Here is a 16738-nt window from a genome sequence, read left to right on the forward strand (position 1 = left end):
TGAGATTTGGAAGATCGTCCCTCAGTGAAGTCACAGCTGTTGGTTAGAGTGACAGACCAAGGGTCTGTAAGGTTGTCAACTGCTCTATGAAAAAGTTCATTGTTTAGTTCTACATTCAGGGACCTAAAGATAGACATTCACATATGCCTGTGTTTCATGAACAGAGGCATATGTCATGGACAAATATAATGCCCATCTTTAAGAACAGGGAAAATGAGAATTAGGGGCATTAGAGGCCAGACAGTCTGTCCTCAATATCTAGAAAGATCATGAAGTAGGTCCTCAAGGAATCATGTGGAAAAGAATGGGTAAAAAATTGACTGATGGAGGCACCCAGAGAGTAGTGGTGAATGGGTTGTACTCAACCTGGTGAGATGTGAACAGTGGGGTACCCCAGGGCTCTGTCCTCAGGCCCGCACTGTTTAACATCTTCATCAGCAACTTGGATGAGGGGATGGAAAGCACACTGTCTAAGTTTGCTGATGACACTAAGATGTGGGGCGAGGTGGACACACTTGAAGGGAGAGAGAGGCTGCAAATAGACTTAGACTACAAAAGTGGACAGATGAGAATAGGATGGGATTCAATATAGATAAATGCAGGGTGCTGCACTTTGGGAGAAGGAATCCACAGCATACATACAGGCTGGGGAGTTCTGCTCTCGGAAGCACAGAGGTGGAACGGGATCTTGGAGTCATTATTGACTCCAAGATGAACATGAGCTGCCAATACCAGACCACAGCCAGCAAGGCTAGCCATACCTTGTCATGCATCCGAAGATGCATCTCAAGCCAGTCCAGAGAGGTGATGCTCCCCCTCTATGTGACTTTGGTGAGGCCGCAGTTGGAGTACTGCGTCCAGTCCTGGGAGCCACACCTCAAAAGGGATGTGACCAGCCTGCAGAGGGTTCAGAAGAGGGCCACCCACTTGGCGAGAGGGCAGCAGGACAGGCCCTATGAGGAGAGACTGAAAGACCTGAACCTGTTCAGCCTCAGCAAGAGGAGGCTGAGGGGGGCCCTGCCTACACATTCATCAGGGGAGATCAACAGCAAATAGGTAGAGCCCTTTTCACCCCAGCACCACCTGGGGTGACGAGGAACAATGGTCATAAGCTGATGGAGAATAGGTTTAGGTTAGTGATCAGAAGGCAATATTTTACAGTTAGGGTGGCCAAAATCTGGAACCAACTTCCCAGGGAAGTGGTCCTCACCCCTACCTTGGGCAAATTCAAGAGGAGGTTGGATGATAACCTGTCTGGGGTCTTGTGAACCCAGCATTCATTCCTGCCTGTGGCAGGGGGCCAGGCTAAATGATCTGATCAGGTCCCTCCTGACCCTAGCTACTATGAAACTATAAGAACAAAGTGATCAGTAACATCCATTGTGGATTCACCAAGAGCAAGACATGCCTTACCAACCTGATTTCCATAGGCTTTGTGGATGAGGGGTGGAGAGGAGTGGATGTGATATACCTTGACTTTAGCAAGGCTTTTAAAACTGCCTCCCACAACACTCTCATTAACAAGCTAAGGAAATACAGACTAGATAAAAGTATTGTAAAATGGATACATAACAGATTAGATCATTGTGCTCAACATGTAGTCATCAATGGCCCAACATCCACTGGTTAGGGGGTATCAAGTGTGGTTCCCCAGGGTTCTTTCCTGGGTCTCCTATTCTTCAACATCATTAATGATTTGAAAGATGGTCTAGAGTGCATGTTTAGTTAACTTGTGGATGAAACCAAGTTGGGTAGGGTTGCAAATACTCTGAAGGAGAGGGTTAGAATCCAGAATGACCTGGCTAGACAGGGAAAGTGGTCTTCAGTGAATTAGATAAGATTCAGCAAGGACAAATGCAAAGTCCTTCATTTGGGACAGAATAATTGCAGGCACAAATACAGACTGGGAAACAATTGGCTAAGCACAGTACTTCAGGGAAAGACCTAGGGCTACAATAGGCCATAACCTGAATATGAGCCAACAGTGTGGTCTTGTTGCAAAAAAAGGCAACCACACACTGGGCTGTATCAACAGGAGAGTCACTTGCATAGTCCTGTGCTATGTCTGGCTTGTTCTTGTCAGATCTAATGAAGCTTACATCTAAAAGCTTGTCTAACTTTATCCCAGCCTATGCTGTTGGTCAAATAAAAGATACCATGCTAAGAAATCCTTGCCTTTCAAAGGAAACTTGAAAGAAATAGAGAATCAAGCTGAAACAGAAGTTGGAAACTAGAGCAAGTGGAGAAACACAGACACATGGAAGGACAAGGGCCACAGTATGTGAGCTGCTTTCACAGTTAAGTAAAAGTACCTCATGGAAGTTCTGCAACCTTCACCTGCCTTTCTTATGTTGGGAAATATAGCAAAGAACTGTAGGGTTTTTCAGACAAAGGTTTGAGTGGTAGCTAGCATCCACAGAGGCAGATGAGAAAAATGAAAAAGTAAAATCCTCAATCTTGCATATTGCTAGGGAGGCGGCTGTGTATTAATACCTTTACCTTTGAAAAAGGTCAGCATTTGAAATTAAGTAAAGTACTGTCTGCATCTCAGGAGTACTGCATGCCAAAAAAAGAATGAGACTCTTGAAAGACACAAGTTTTTTATTTTCACGCAAACAAGAGGAGAAAGTATAAATCAGCATCAGTGGTGATGCATAGGAGGTGCATGGGGGTGCACGTGCGCCCCCTGAGAGCGGTGGTGCACCCCCTGAAAGCCAATGCTCCCTGCTTAGGTGATGGGCAGGCGGAGCAAGCAGGAGTAGCAGTGCCCCCTCTCTGAGTGCCGGCCAGGGAATGGGGGCACCAGGAGAAGCACTGCTGGCACTTCCGGGAGCACCACTGGCACTTCTGGCTGCCCTGCTTGTGCTTCTGGGTCAGCGTGACTGGCTGTGGGGATCCCGGCTTCCCCCGGTCACTGACTGGGTGCTGGGGGGCATGTGCCCCCCCTGACTCAGGAGGCACCAGTCACCCATGATCAGCATGTTACTGAACTGAAGGGCCTGAGTAGGAACTGTGATCTTGGGAACTTGATGGAATCTATGCTTAGAAATAGGATCATTTGTTGCATTGCAGACATTGCATTACAAGAAAGGGTATTGTGTTAGGGAGATTTGTCCCTAGAAAACACTATCCAAATATTCAGGGCAGCAGAAACTGAGAAGGCCCAGGCTGCAGAGCAGAATGCACCAGAAGGGGTTACCTGTATAGTAAGCATGAAAGAATGTGTCCAGAGAAAGCTACCTCACAGGGTGGAATTTTCAACTCGCAAGAAGCCATCTGACAGAGGGGAAGTTCCCATTAGCAAAGAGCATACAAGGAGAGAGAGAAAATATGTTGATGTTGTGAAGTGATAATAGAGCCCTGATTCTCCAGACCTACTAGAGAGGAACAGAAATCTGCATTAGGGGGACAGTAATAAGGATCAGACATCCCTGGCCATGCTGAGGCAAGGGTCCCTGGTCCCTGTTTCTGCATTGGTGGTGTGATGCTTCTTGGGATCTAGTCCAAGCAGAGAGACAACCTGTTGTCTTTTGCTGTTTCTTTTATTACTCAGTGTCATGTCACTATTGTTAGGCAGTTGCCTAACAATAAATAAACAAACTGTTAGGCAGTTGCCTAACAGTTGTCACTGTTGCTACCCTGTTTTCCTTTTCTAAGCAGTCCTATCTTTCTATGCAATATTTACAATATTTACAGCCACAATCACCCCTTGGGCTGACTCAGACAACAAAAATGTATTTCCCAAGGTTTTTTTTTTTCTTTCTTTCTTTCTTTTACTGGAACTTTCTGATCTGTCTTTTTTCTATATCTGTTTTTTGTTCTGTTAAGTCTCCAGGTCTAAGTGGAAAACTGCTGCAAATCAACTATTTGAGCCAATCTGAGTATGCTGTTCATGTCAAATAGCTACAGAAGGAGGGGCTGATTACAAAATGGCTGCATGTGTCTCTGTGGGCATGTCTACACCTCATTGTATGGTGACATTGCTATGGCACTGTGCTTTATGGGTGGTTACTGCACCATGCATGTGGTGTACAGATTTTGCCGCTACATCAGGCAACACAATTTAACTGCTACATCAGACTGGCAACACAAATTAAAGACAACAAAAAGTCTTTTTATAGGTATGTAGGGAGCAAAAGGAAGGTGCAGGGCAGCATAGGACCCCTACTGAACAAGCAGGAGCAATTAGTGACAGGCAGGGGGGACAAGGCTGAGCTCTTCAATGATTTTTTTTGCCTCAGTGTTCCTGAACAAGGGTCAAGATAAGACTCCTAATGGGTTCTTAGATGGGCATCAGAGGGACACCAGCCTACCAACTGTCAATGCTGATGTGGTGCAGAGTCACTTGGATGGACTGGATGTGTTTAAGTCAGCAGGCCCAGATGAGCTTCATCCATGGGTACTGAAGGAATTAGCTGGTGTCATAGCAGAACCAGTGGCATGGCTGTTTGAGCACTCATAGTGCTTGGATCAGGTCCCAGAGGACTGGAAAAGGGTCAATGTGGTCCTTATTTTCAAGAAGAGGAGGAAGGAGGATCCCAGTAATTATAGGCCAGTCAGTCTCACCTCCATCCTTGGAAAAGTCTTTTGAAAAGATTATTAAGGATCATATTCCTGTGAGTCCAGTGAGAAAAATAATGCAGAAGGGCAGCCAGCATGGATTTGTAGCAGGCAGATCATGCCTGACTAATCTGGTTTCATGACCAGGTCACAAAACGCTTAGATGCAGGAGTAGAGGTGGATGTTGTTTTCTTGGATTTTAGGAAGGCCTTCAATATAGTATCTCATCCCATTCTCATAAATAAATTAAGAGGTTGTGATATAGATGTTTACATGGTCTAGTGGGTGACAAATTTGCTGGGGGGTTACACCTAAATAGTGGTAGTAGATAGGTTGGTATCGACTTGGAAGGATGTGCGTAGTTGGACTATGCGAAGCTTCACTCCCTGATTAGATTCAGCCTGATTCAGTGGCTGAATCTCTGAACCTAAATTGAATCAGGAGGCCCTTTAATCCCTCCTAACTGAATCGCAACCCTCTGAATCGATTCGGAGAGATTAGGAAAGATTCAGTGATTTGGATGTAGACACAGCTTTAAATGTTTTTTCTACATAGCTCAAAATACCAGGCAGCTCATCAATGCTCCAATGCTGGGGTAGATGGAGCACCCTACAGGAGTAGGGCAGCAGACCCAGAAGTGGACTAAAAACACCACCAGTCCACTTACGGTTCTGCCAAGGAGTGCACTCCCCTCCCCACCGGCTCAGTGACTGGTGCCTCCTCGGTTGCGGGGGCACCCGGGTCCCCCTGTGGCTGATCGCTAAGCCAGGGGAGGGGTGCTCCCTGGTGGACCTGGAAGTGGACCAGAAGTACTTCCGGTCCACTTCTGGGTTCACCATCGACCATGCAGGGCCCCCCCCTCCCCCCACTCCTGTGGGATGTTCCATCTGCCCCAGCATTGCAGCATTCACAAGGCATGCCTGGTACCTTGAGGTGTGCAGAAAAAAATGTAAAGCCAAAACACTATGGCCGAAACACTGATTCTCTGAATCAGCACTGAATCTTCAGATTCAGATTTAGCCAAATCAAATTGGGGACAGTGATACAAATCAACAAATCAAATCATTGTCCCTGATTTGGGCCAAATCCAAACCTAATACAGCCCATCTCGCACATCCCTAGTTGGTAGTGGGGTCCCACAGGGCTTAGTCCTTGGACCTGTACTTTTCAACGTCTTCATCAGTGACTTGGATGTGGGTGTGAAGTGTACTCTGTCCAAGTTTGTGGATGATACTAAATTGTGGGGAGAAGTGAACACACCAGAGAGTAGGGAATGATTGCAGGCAGACCTGGACAGGTTGGAAAAGTAGGCAGAACATAATAAGATGCAGTACAAGGACACCTTGAAGAATCAACAACTTGGTACACCAATATAGATCAAAATGGTTGAAACATTACATTCCAAATAGTTGCTGGAGCTGGAGTTACTACCATTCCTGCAAATGATTATGATCAGTTCTGGGACAGAGATCTGCAAAGGTCAGATAAAATTCTCATAGGGGCAAGTAATGCTGCAATAGAAGTGTGTGGCTAGTTCAAGGGAAAATTGGAAAAAAGAGAAAAAAATTGTCTCGGTGTATCTACGTTGTTCAATGGTTCCTTTACTGGGATTGCCAGCAATGCAAAGACTACGCCTAATAGAGAAACTAGATTTGATTAATAGCAAAAGGCAGCTGTATAAGAAATGTATCCTCAGGTCTTCAGAGGGTTAGGGAAGGTGTCAGGGGAAAATAAAAATAAACTGGCACTATCACCAGCTCCAAAATAAAAATAAACTGGCACTATCACCATTTACTCTAACAGCTCTTTGCTCCATCCCTGTTCCTTCACAACAGAAAGTCAAGGAAGAATTCAAGAAAATGGAAACAATGGGGTTATTTCCCAAATAGATGAATCTACAGACTGGTATGCAGGAATAATTGTAGTGCCAAAACCCAGTGGAAAAATATGCAATTGTGTGGAACCTCTTCAGTTTAGCAAAAATGTATGCAGAGAAAGACACATACTTCCTGCAGTAGAACAGATATTGGCTTAGTTGTCAGAGGCTAAACCATTTTCACAATTAGATGCTACAGAAGGATTTTGGCAAATCCCTCCTGCTAAAGAATCTAAAGCAACAATCTTCAAGCAGACTATCTTCAAGCAGACAATGTTCTGCAGACTATGTCTAAGGGGTCTGCAAAAGATTGGCTATGACCAATCAAAAGTATGTGAACACCCACGCTTAAAGGGCTCAGCACCTCCATTCAATTTTTTTTAGGGGTACACAAATGAAAAAAAGTTGAAAAACACGGATCTAGAGTATTAACTATATTCATTACCCTGTTCAGGAGATATTGTTTCAACCGGCTGCCTTCTGCTATATCATTAGGACAAGAGCATTAAAAAAATTAATCTCTCAGATTTTGATGAGGATGTCCAGTATCCTTTGCCATGCAGATGATGTGTTGGTATACGGCAAAAATAAATGGGAACATAGTGAATGTCTACATGCTGTTTTGCAATGCTTCCAACAATCTGGCTTCACTTTGAATGATAAATGTGAATTTGGGAAGGAACAAATAAAATTTGTTGGACATATAATTACCACAAAATGGAATTCAGTGAGACCTAGACAAAATAAAGGCATTGTTTGCCTTATCTGAATGCCAAGATGTTCCTGTCATAAGACAGTTGCTATGTTTAGCCAAACAGTTTGGAATTTTTTTGCCAAATTAGCACAGCTAACAAAACCCTTAAGATACCTCCTTAATGGATGCAATATCTGGAGCTGAGAGAATGCACAAGAAGGGGAATTCAATACAAACAAAAAACTACCAGCATCACCACCTGGTATAGTATTCAGTAAATTACCCAGTGGAAGTCACAGCAGATGCATCTTTTTGGACCAGTACTCATTCAAACACAGTCAGAAGGACACCAGAGGTCTGTTTTCTTTATAGCAAGATGTCTTAAAGATAACAAGCAATGCTATGTTCAAGTGGAAAAAGAAGCCTTGGCAGTCACTTGGCCCTATGAATGGCTCACCTCTTACTTGCTGGAAGACTGAGAAGACCTCCAAAGAGACTTGACCTTTAACATCCAATTACAATTTTAGGTGTATATACGGTTGGTATAATAGTGTAAACAGTTTTAAGGGTTATAGTGTGTTCTTAATAATTTACAATGAATTGTAAATTTTACCCTGTTTGTTATAAAGAAAGGGACATGTGGAGTGACTGTAGAGCCCTGGTCCTCAGGACCTACTAGAAAGAAACAAAAGGTTCTCTTAGGGGAACACTAATAAAGCCCTAAAGGAGGGGCAGATTACAACACACACAAGATGGCTGCACATGTTTCTGTTTCACTCCCACTGCAAACGTTTACCAAGTGTAGAAGGCAAAATGTCTGCAATGTTTTACTGCATTTGGAAAGCTCTGTTTTAACTGTATCAAGAGGACTGATTTTGTCAGGTTCTGCAGATCCCAGGCACAAACCCCCAAGTTTTTGCAAGAAGAATTAGCTCAGCTAATACCAGAAGAACATTATATAGATATGGCTGAATCAAGCAAATCAATGAGAAGGACAAGATTTTGCTAGTTGAAGTACAAGGAAAAATGGTTTTGTTTCAAATTAGACAGTAGAGTTCAGATTAATATTTTCCCAGGCTATGAATACAAAAAATTAAAATTGAGACTAAAAGTGAGTTCAACAAGCATAAAATAACTGGCTATTCTGGAACAAATATGCTAGTCACAGGACAAAGTATTGCTGGCCTCCAAAATCAAAGTGAAATATATTAACTCCCATTAATTGTGGTACGGAAGGAGGTGACATGAAATTTAGGTCTTTTGGCCTGTGAAAAACTGAATCTAGTTAAGCATGTGCTTGTAGTATAATATTAATGCCTTGTGATGATTCTCTGGGTTGTTATAGCCCCAAACTGGCCAATCTTTTTAGTAAGAAACCTATTGTTCCAGAACACATGCAGCAACCATGTCCTAATGGGAAGAAATGTGCCTGTGGACAGAAATGCAAATGCTATCATGCTAAAAGAAGAAATCAGATTCCATGGTCAGTCAGATCCCAGTCAAGTCTATCAAGCATTAAAGGAAAAACTTCCTACCAAAAACAAATCAGAAACTGAATCTGATACTTCATTGCCCTGGAAAGAAAGTGATACCTCTTGAAAGACTCACAACGATTTGCTAAAGAGCTACGGAAAAGGGAGAATAGGAATGTGTGTTGTAAAAACTTGGAGTGAAGTGTTAATAATTTATCCTCTGTAAATGAGTGTGAATTGCTTTTTGTGTTGATTGATTTTCTAGTTATTGTTAAGAAGGAAAATAAAATGTATGCTTTGGAGATGCTCCCTAATTTAGAAGGGTTGAAAACAGAGATGGTCCCTCAGTGGCATAGTAGCTATTGGTTAGAGTGGGAGACAGGCCAGAGGTCTGCAGAGGTTGCCTATTGTTCCACAATCAAGTTCATTGTTTAGTTCTTCTCATTCTTGCATGCCTATGTTTATTGAACCTAGTGATCACTATACTTATCCTTTTATTTTTGCCCACTTTAGGCAGGTGCATGCTGAGTGTACTAACCTTAGATGTATTTGCTGTTCAACATGGTGGCTGGTTTTTGGGGGATCTCATTTCTGAAATATCTAAATCTCCCCACCCCTGGCAATATATAGGAAGATAAGAGTAAATACCTAATGGAGGGTTCTAGAATCTGTTTTGATGGCAGGCACCTAAGACTTGGGTGATGCAGCACCTATAATTTAAGCATCCAAGTTCTCATTGGGTTGGCAGAGAAAAATATTAATGTTGTTAAAATGCCATTAAAAAAAAAAAGTTTTTCACTAAGAAAGCTACACCTTTTCTGATAAGTATCCTATCACCCTCTTTAATAAGTATCTTTGATCTGCTGTTGTTCCCTTACCGTCCTAAAATATCTTTGCTTGTATGTGTCCTCATAGATCAATTTTCATAGGCTCAAATACATCTGAATCTACAGTGTTCCTGTTACTAAGGTTTCCTTGTATATCTGCTTTCCTTTTCTGGAGATATTTTAATAATTATCTGTCTTAAAATATATACATTTTCAATTGAATTTAAGTAGTTCTAGCAGGTGAATGAATCCTGTATGCATAGAATGGGTTCAGAGCAGCCAACAAGGAATGTGTTAAATAGAATGCTAGTTAAAATTTTCATTGACACTGATGTGGAGAGACCACCTCAATGGGCAAGTTGACAGTAAATGTCCATGCTGATTAAAAACTGGGAGAAACATTCTTAGCAACTTTTTTTGATGATTTCAGCTGTTTATTTTTGGAAATTTTGCCACAAACCCTTTAAAAATTGATCACTAATCAAAGTTTGCCAATGAATATTTTTTGTGAACAGACTACAGATTATAAAGATTATGACCAGCTTTCTTACTCTGAGCATTTTTCAATTATATGTGATTTGATATTAGTGATTTGCTATTGTCTATATAGGAAAAAGGAAGCAATATCATGCGGCATGTGCAGACTTCCTGTTGCAACACATAAACTATGCTTGTCCATTTTGCTTTGCCACAAGTCAAACTTATTTATCATAATTAAACAAATGTCAATTATGGGCTTGAAATTGGCTTTGTGTGAGGATTTATTCAAATTCAACTTCACCGTAGTAATGGGTCATAGAAATTAGTTGGCTACAGTGAAAACATGTTCACAGCCAAACTCTGCTTAGAAGCCATCATACATTTATGAATAATTTTTCCCACTATTTGCTCAACTCTGACACTGATACAAAAAAACATAGCTTCAGGGCAAATCTTGGGATTTCCCTTTCCCAAACTGTAGTTTAGGACCCCATTTACTACAACTGGCATTGGACTGAGCCCTTCATGCTCTTAGTGGTTAGCGTCCTTGGTAATGTAAGGTTACATCTCAGAAGATACATATTCAGTCTCTTTGAAGTGAGAGAATATACTACAGTGCAGATCCTCAGAATAAGGGGCATATCAAGGGGAAAAAACCAAGATGAAACACAACAAAGTATGGTATATATTCATCAGAACAGCTCAGAACAGGTGGTGGTTGGCAGAAGTCAATCATCATGGTGTGCTGTGACCAGTGGAGTCCCTCAAGCCTCTGTCCTAGGGCCTATACTATTTAGCATCTTCATTAATGATGTAGACATTGGTGTCAGAAGTGGACTGGCCAAGTTCGCTAATGACACCAAACTCTGGGGTAAAGTATCCACACCTGAAGAAAGGAGGGTGATCCAGGCAGATCTTGACAGGCTCAGGAAATGGGAGGATGAGAACCTGATGGTGTTTGACACCGAAAAATGCAAGGTTCTCCACCTTGGGAAGAAAAACCTGCAGCATGCTTATAGGCTTGGCAGTGCTACACTGGCTAGCACTACGGACGAAAGGGACTTGGGGGTCATAACTGACCACAAGATGGACATGAGCCTTTAATGTGATGCTGCAGCTACTAAAGCAAGCAAAATGCTGGCTTGTATCCACAGCTGCTTCTCAAGCAAATCCCAGGACGTCATTCTTCCATTGTACTTGGCCTTGGTGAGGCCGCAGCTGGAGTACTGTGTCCAGTTTTGGGCTCCACAATTCAAAAAGGGTGTGGAGAATCTTGACAGAGTACAGAGGAGAGCCACACGCATGATCAGAGGTCTGGAAAACAGACTTTATAATGAGAGGCTAAGAGCAATGGAACTCTTCAGCCTGGAAAAGCGAAGGCTCAGGGTGATCTGGTGGCCACCTACAAGTTATCAGGGATGCTCACCAGGACCTGGGGGAATGTTTGTTCACCAGAGCACCCCAAGAGAGGACAAGGTTGAACTCCTCCATGACCATTTCAGGCTGGACATAAGGAAGAACTTCTTTACTGTCCAGGCCCCCAAGGTTTGGAATAGACTGCCACCAGAGGTGGTTCAAGCACCTACTTTGAATGCCTTCAAGAGAAATTTGGATGTTTATCTTGCTGGGATCCCATGATCCCTGCAGGTTTCCTGACCCTGAGGCAGGGGACTGGACTTGATGATCCTCCAGGGTCCCTTCCAGCCCTAGTGTCTATGAATCTATGAATATTTAAATCATGACAGTGTTTAATTCAGAATACATACAAGAGCCATCTGTAAGCCCTGGTGGTAGCTAGGGGTGTGCGAAGCTGGCAGTATTTGATTCGGATTCAGCCTGATTCAGGAGACAAGGAGATTCAATTCACTGATTCTGTCCCAATTTGATTTGGCCAAATCTGAAGATTTGGCTGATTCAGAGAATCAGTGTGTTCCAGGGGAATGGAACTGGGGGAACAGGGGACCCCTTCCACAGCAAGGCCCGAGGCAGAAAAAGCCTGTCCCTGTAAGGAAAGCCCTAAAGACAGGGCAGACTCTCCCTAATTACCTTTTCCAGGAGGAGAAGGGATGGATAAGCCATGCCGAGATGAAGCACCCACGCGGTTCGTCAGCCACTTATATTTTCAGCTGAAGACAGGGAGGATGACATCACTGAAGAGCACTGCCCAGCAAAGATAAAAGCTGGCAGCAAAGAAACAGCTGGGGAGGCACTGCAGGAAAGCACTGCCTGCCAACAGAAAGCCCAAGGGTGGGAACTCTGGAGGGGCCCTCGAGCAATTAAAGTGACAGAGATAGCATCAAGGGACTGTGAAGCCACAGACGCCAGAGTCATGAGTGGGGAAGGGAGGAGACCCCACTCTCCTTTTTTCTTTTCCTTAGAACTAATTTTGTTTTCTAAAGGGGTTGCCATGAAATGCCCTAAGATAGGGACTAAGGCCATGGGCAAAGCTCCAGAGATAGAAGTGACCGAGGCAGCGCTACAAGCTGCAGTGCAGCCAGGAAGAGCCAACATAGTGGCAGTAACGGTCTGGCATCCCAAAGAGACCCAAGGCAGGACAAGATCAGAGGGAACCCTGCAGACAAGAAGGGCCCAAGGGGCAACACCGGAGGGCAGGCTGCTTGATCATCAAGTGCCATCTTACAGGCTGGCTCATGGCTGGGGTATAGGGGAGGTGGAGACCCAAGAATACCTGTGAGGGAGTGTGACTGACCGGTGCAGGGTCACAAGAGGGAGTCCCACCACTGGAAATAAGATTGAAGTTATGGCAGGTGAGTATCGGGCTTCCCTCAGGGAGAAAACAAGTCCTCACCACAGCCTCAGGAACAAACACTGCGGCCATACCCAGGCACATGCTCCAAGGTGGCAAGGGAGCACCTACACGAGACCAGGTGGGCACACAGTGATTCAGCCATAGATACTGCTTTATATGCTTTTTCTACATACCTTGAGGTACTAGGCATGGCTTGTGAACATTGAGATGGTGGGGCAGATGGAATGTCCCACAGGAGCATGGGGGAATCCACTGCCAAGCGTGTGGGGGACCCTGCCCGCACCCCCCAACTTGGTGATTGGCTGCAGTGGGACCCCAGGTGCCCCCCCCCCAGACCTAGGAGTCTCCAGTTGCCATCGTCTAACTCTCTGGGAATGGCCCCTGAATGGGCCCTGTAATGAAGCCTCTCACTCTCACTGATAAATATTTTTAAAATATTCTTTCAGTGGTGCTTTGTTGAGTCTGAACTTTAAGTTGAATTACAACCAAATACTTTGAGGCCTTTGAGAGTGTAAATACACAACTAAGAATCCAATGAAGAGAACAGCACTGAGAGAGAGTGTGTTTCCATGGATAGACTCCAGGAGCTCTTGGGTTCCTTCCTAGTTCCTCCTGGTGAATAACCATAGGCAAAGTGCTTTGTCCATAAGACCTTTGAAGTGAGGATTTTTCTCATATTGTTTTTTTGTAGAATGACTAGCACAAGGGATTCTCAGTCTCAGTAAGGATGCCTAGATGATGCTTGTAATACAAAAAATAATAAAAAATCATAAAAACACTTGAAAGGCAGAAGAAAATTAGGGTTGTTATTCAAGGACTGCCATTTTTCTCCTTGAGGATTTGTCTAAACATACATAGTAACTTTTCCAGTCTAGTTGGAATTGTCCCAATGAACTGCTGGCATTTGAATTATCCATGAGACTCCCAACTGTTTGTCATGCAGTTTGTGCCATAGGGAATAAAGTTTTCAATGAGGTCAAACAGGGGAGACTGCAAATGCTACAACAGTTTTCTACCTGGAACATCCTGTGTATCTCCGTTTTCAAAAGCAAGTCAGTTCTCCTTTGGGAACAGGAAGAAAGGAGAGTGCTTTACTTACCAAGCACAGGTTCCTGAAAAGCATTCAGTATGGGACAGCTATTGTAGCATTACTGTAGTTGCAGCAGAAATGGAGATTTATATGAAATATCATGTGTGCAATTTCTAGTTATGAAGTGGATAAGCTTGAAAAATTAGATGAACTTTTGGAATGGAGATGATATTATACAGTTCTTCATTTATAGCACAGGTTATACAGCTCTTCCCAATTTGCAGCATAACACATTTATGAAACAAAAAACCTGGAATAAAGAGCTTGGACCCTGATAGACATAGGACAGTCACTTTTATAAAGAGTCTGTAACCACTCCCAGAAGTTTAAAGCTGAGTGCATTTTAAAAATCAAACCTAAAGATCCAAAAACGTTTCTCATCCTAATCTGAACAAATCCAAGACTAGGTCCAAAACCCAGTGAAGTAAATGGAAAGAGGCCTATTGAGTTTAAAGGTGTTTGGATTAGGCCTATGAGGAATAAAGGATGGGATTTGTTAGCGCTTTCAGCGGTGGCTTTGTTCATCCTATCTTGAAAATAATAGTAAAATTAACTTCAGTGACAGCAGTTACATCAATGCTGAGTGCTTTAGACAAATGCACCAAGTTTTCTATTTCAATATGGAGGAAAATGGCTTTACCATACATTGGTAAATGTTGCCCTTGCTGAAACAAGGCTAAGCTCATCTGATTTATTTTATGCAAGCAATTTAATAAAAAAAATATATTTTCAAATATAAAAGTGCATGTACAGGAAACATTGGTAAAAAAATAGCTCATTTTCCCTTAAGTGTAACTTAGATTTATGAAAATTAGAAAGCAATTAGATGTCAAGCAAATTAAAGTGGCATATTTTGTCCTTATATTAAAGTGAACCTTATGTTCTGAAGTGGTTTCCAATTCATTCAAAGCACTGAAACTGGGTCTGAAAGAAAGGACTCACATCTGCCTCTTCAAGGTCTACTCCCCCTCTAACCTCATGAATAATAATTGTCACCAGCTTATCACTGTCAGATTAGGGGCTTAGTATTACATTTTATTTAAACCTGATCCAGATGGCTGCCAAGAGATTTTCAGGCAAATGAACTGTGAGGCAGACTATCAACAAGAAGCATTTTATTGTTCATGCATATGAGTGCATTCCAGGTCTCCAAAGTGCTTTACTGTACAGCTGACAAATACTTTTTTCACCTTGGCACCTATCAACTTAATCTTCATCAGCAGTTTGTCGATATCATTTTTTTCAAAGCTAAACGAGTAAAGTCTATGACCCATCCTTCATCAGCTATTTAATTTACAGCTGAATTTACCAAGTCATTCAATTAGCAAACAGAAGCAGGAGTCATGAAGTTCTGATAGTTTTGGCAGGCAGAAAGTTTTAGGGGTGGTGACTAAGTATAACCTTGTTCAAAACTGACAAGTCAGCACACACAGAAAATATCTTTCAATATTTGCTTTTACTCTTAATCTTTAGCATTAAAACCTGTTGTTAGCCTATAGGAAATGTCTCTTCCTTCACAAGAAATGAAAGCTACACTCTCTCCTGACTGGCATGAAATAATTTCACACCTTTAACACTGATACCAATGAATAAAATGGAAGACACAGCTGATGTTTCAATAAAGCATCATCTTAAATTTAAACTTGGCTTTTAGTTACATTCTGAAAGCTACTGTTGGATTGTACTTACCTTTTTCTTTTGAATCAGTATTCCATGTTGGAATGCTTATGATTGCCTGCCTTTATGTTATATACATTCTGCATTTGAAGTTCTCAGTGTCTTGCTCAAATTGTTTCAAATTTGTATTTAACATCACAGCTAATCAGAAATTTTTCATCAAAATATTTTTCCCCTCAGAAATAATGTGGTGAAATAATTTCAGTTCTGAGAAAATTCCCTTGGGAAGAAATTCAAATGAAACATTTTGGTTCAATTTTTTTGGTCCATAAAAGTTTGTTTTCAGAACTCTGAATTCAAATGTATTTTATAGTGTTTTCCATTTTGCGTTATTTTCATTCTATCATTCTATCATTTTATGACATAATAATGTCAAACTAATTACAGCACAAATTAAAAACCTATTGTTATAGAAAAGAAGACAACACGTTTCAGTTTGTACAAAGTTGCAGCTGCTCTTAATGATTGTAAAAAGGAAAAAAAAAGAGAAGAAATGAAAAGAGACTGCTTAGAGTATATTTCCTCTCATTTTTAAGAGCAGGTTTGACTAAACCTTGGACAGCATAGTTTAGACAGGGATGATCCTGCCTTGAGCAAAGGATTTGACAGGAAGGCCTCCTCAGGTGCCTTCTAGCCCTATTTTCTACAATTCATGAGACACCAGTAGTAATAGTGCATATTAGTCATTTCTGTCATGAAATCACATAAAAATATTAAATGTATAAAATGAAACAACAGAAATAAAATTTGAAAAATAAAACTGAAATGAAATGTTCTAAAAACATTCTTTTTCAGAAACGACATTTTCAGGGAAGTTTGAAAACATTTATTTTTAATTTTGATTTTGAATGAAAGCATTTTTTATAATGTAAAAGTACCCCAAGAAAAAGCCATGTTTTGAGCTCTATTTGGTATGTCACTCTGGTAAAGGCATAATCCCTTGGTGCTATAGTACTGATGCAGTTTATTATTTCTGCAGGAAACAGGCTGAGATTTTCAAGTACTGTAGGGCATTTAGAAATATCAACATTAATGGAGGATATGTATTTTAGTCTCCCAGATAGCTTTGAAAATCTCACCTCTAGATTATAACTGTTAGTTTATGATAATCTACTGTAATGCATTGTATTTGTGGTGATCGTGGAGCTATTATCTCATCGTTGTTTTACCATGTTTCACACCAGTGGCACCATGTAGGGGGTGCACGGGGGTGCACATGCACCCCTGAGAGTGCCGGTGCACCCCCTGATGGCTGCCCTCACCACTTAGGTGATGGATCAGGGGGACAGGCA

The sequence above is a fragment of the Alligator sinensis genome, unplaced genomic scaffold (genome assembly GCF_000455745.1).
Source record: "Alligator sinensis unplaced genomic scaffold, ASM45574v1 scaffold104_1, whole genome shotgun sequence".
In the NCBI taxonomy this organism is placed as follows: domain Eukaryota; kingdom Metazoa; phylum Chordata; order Crocodylia; family Alligatoridae; genus Alligator; species Alligator sinensis.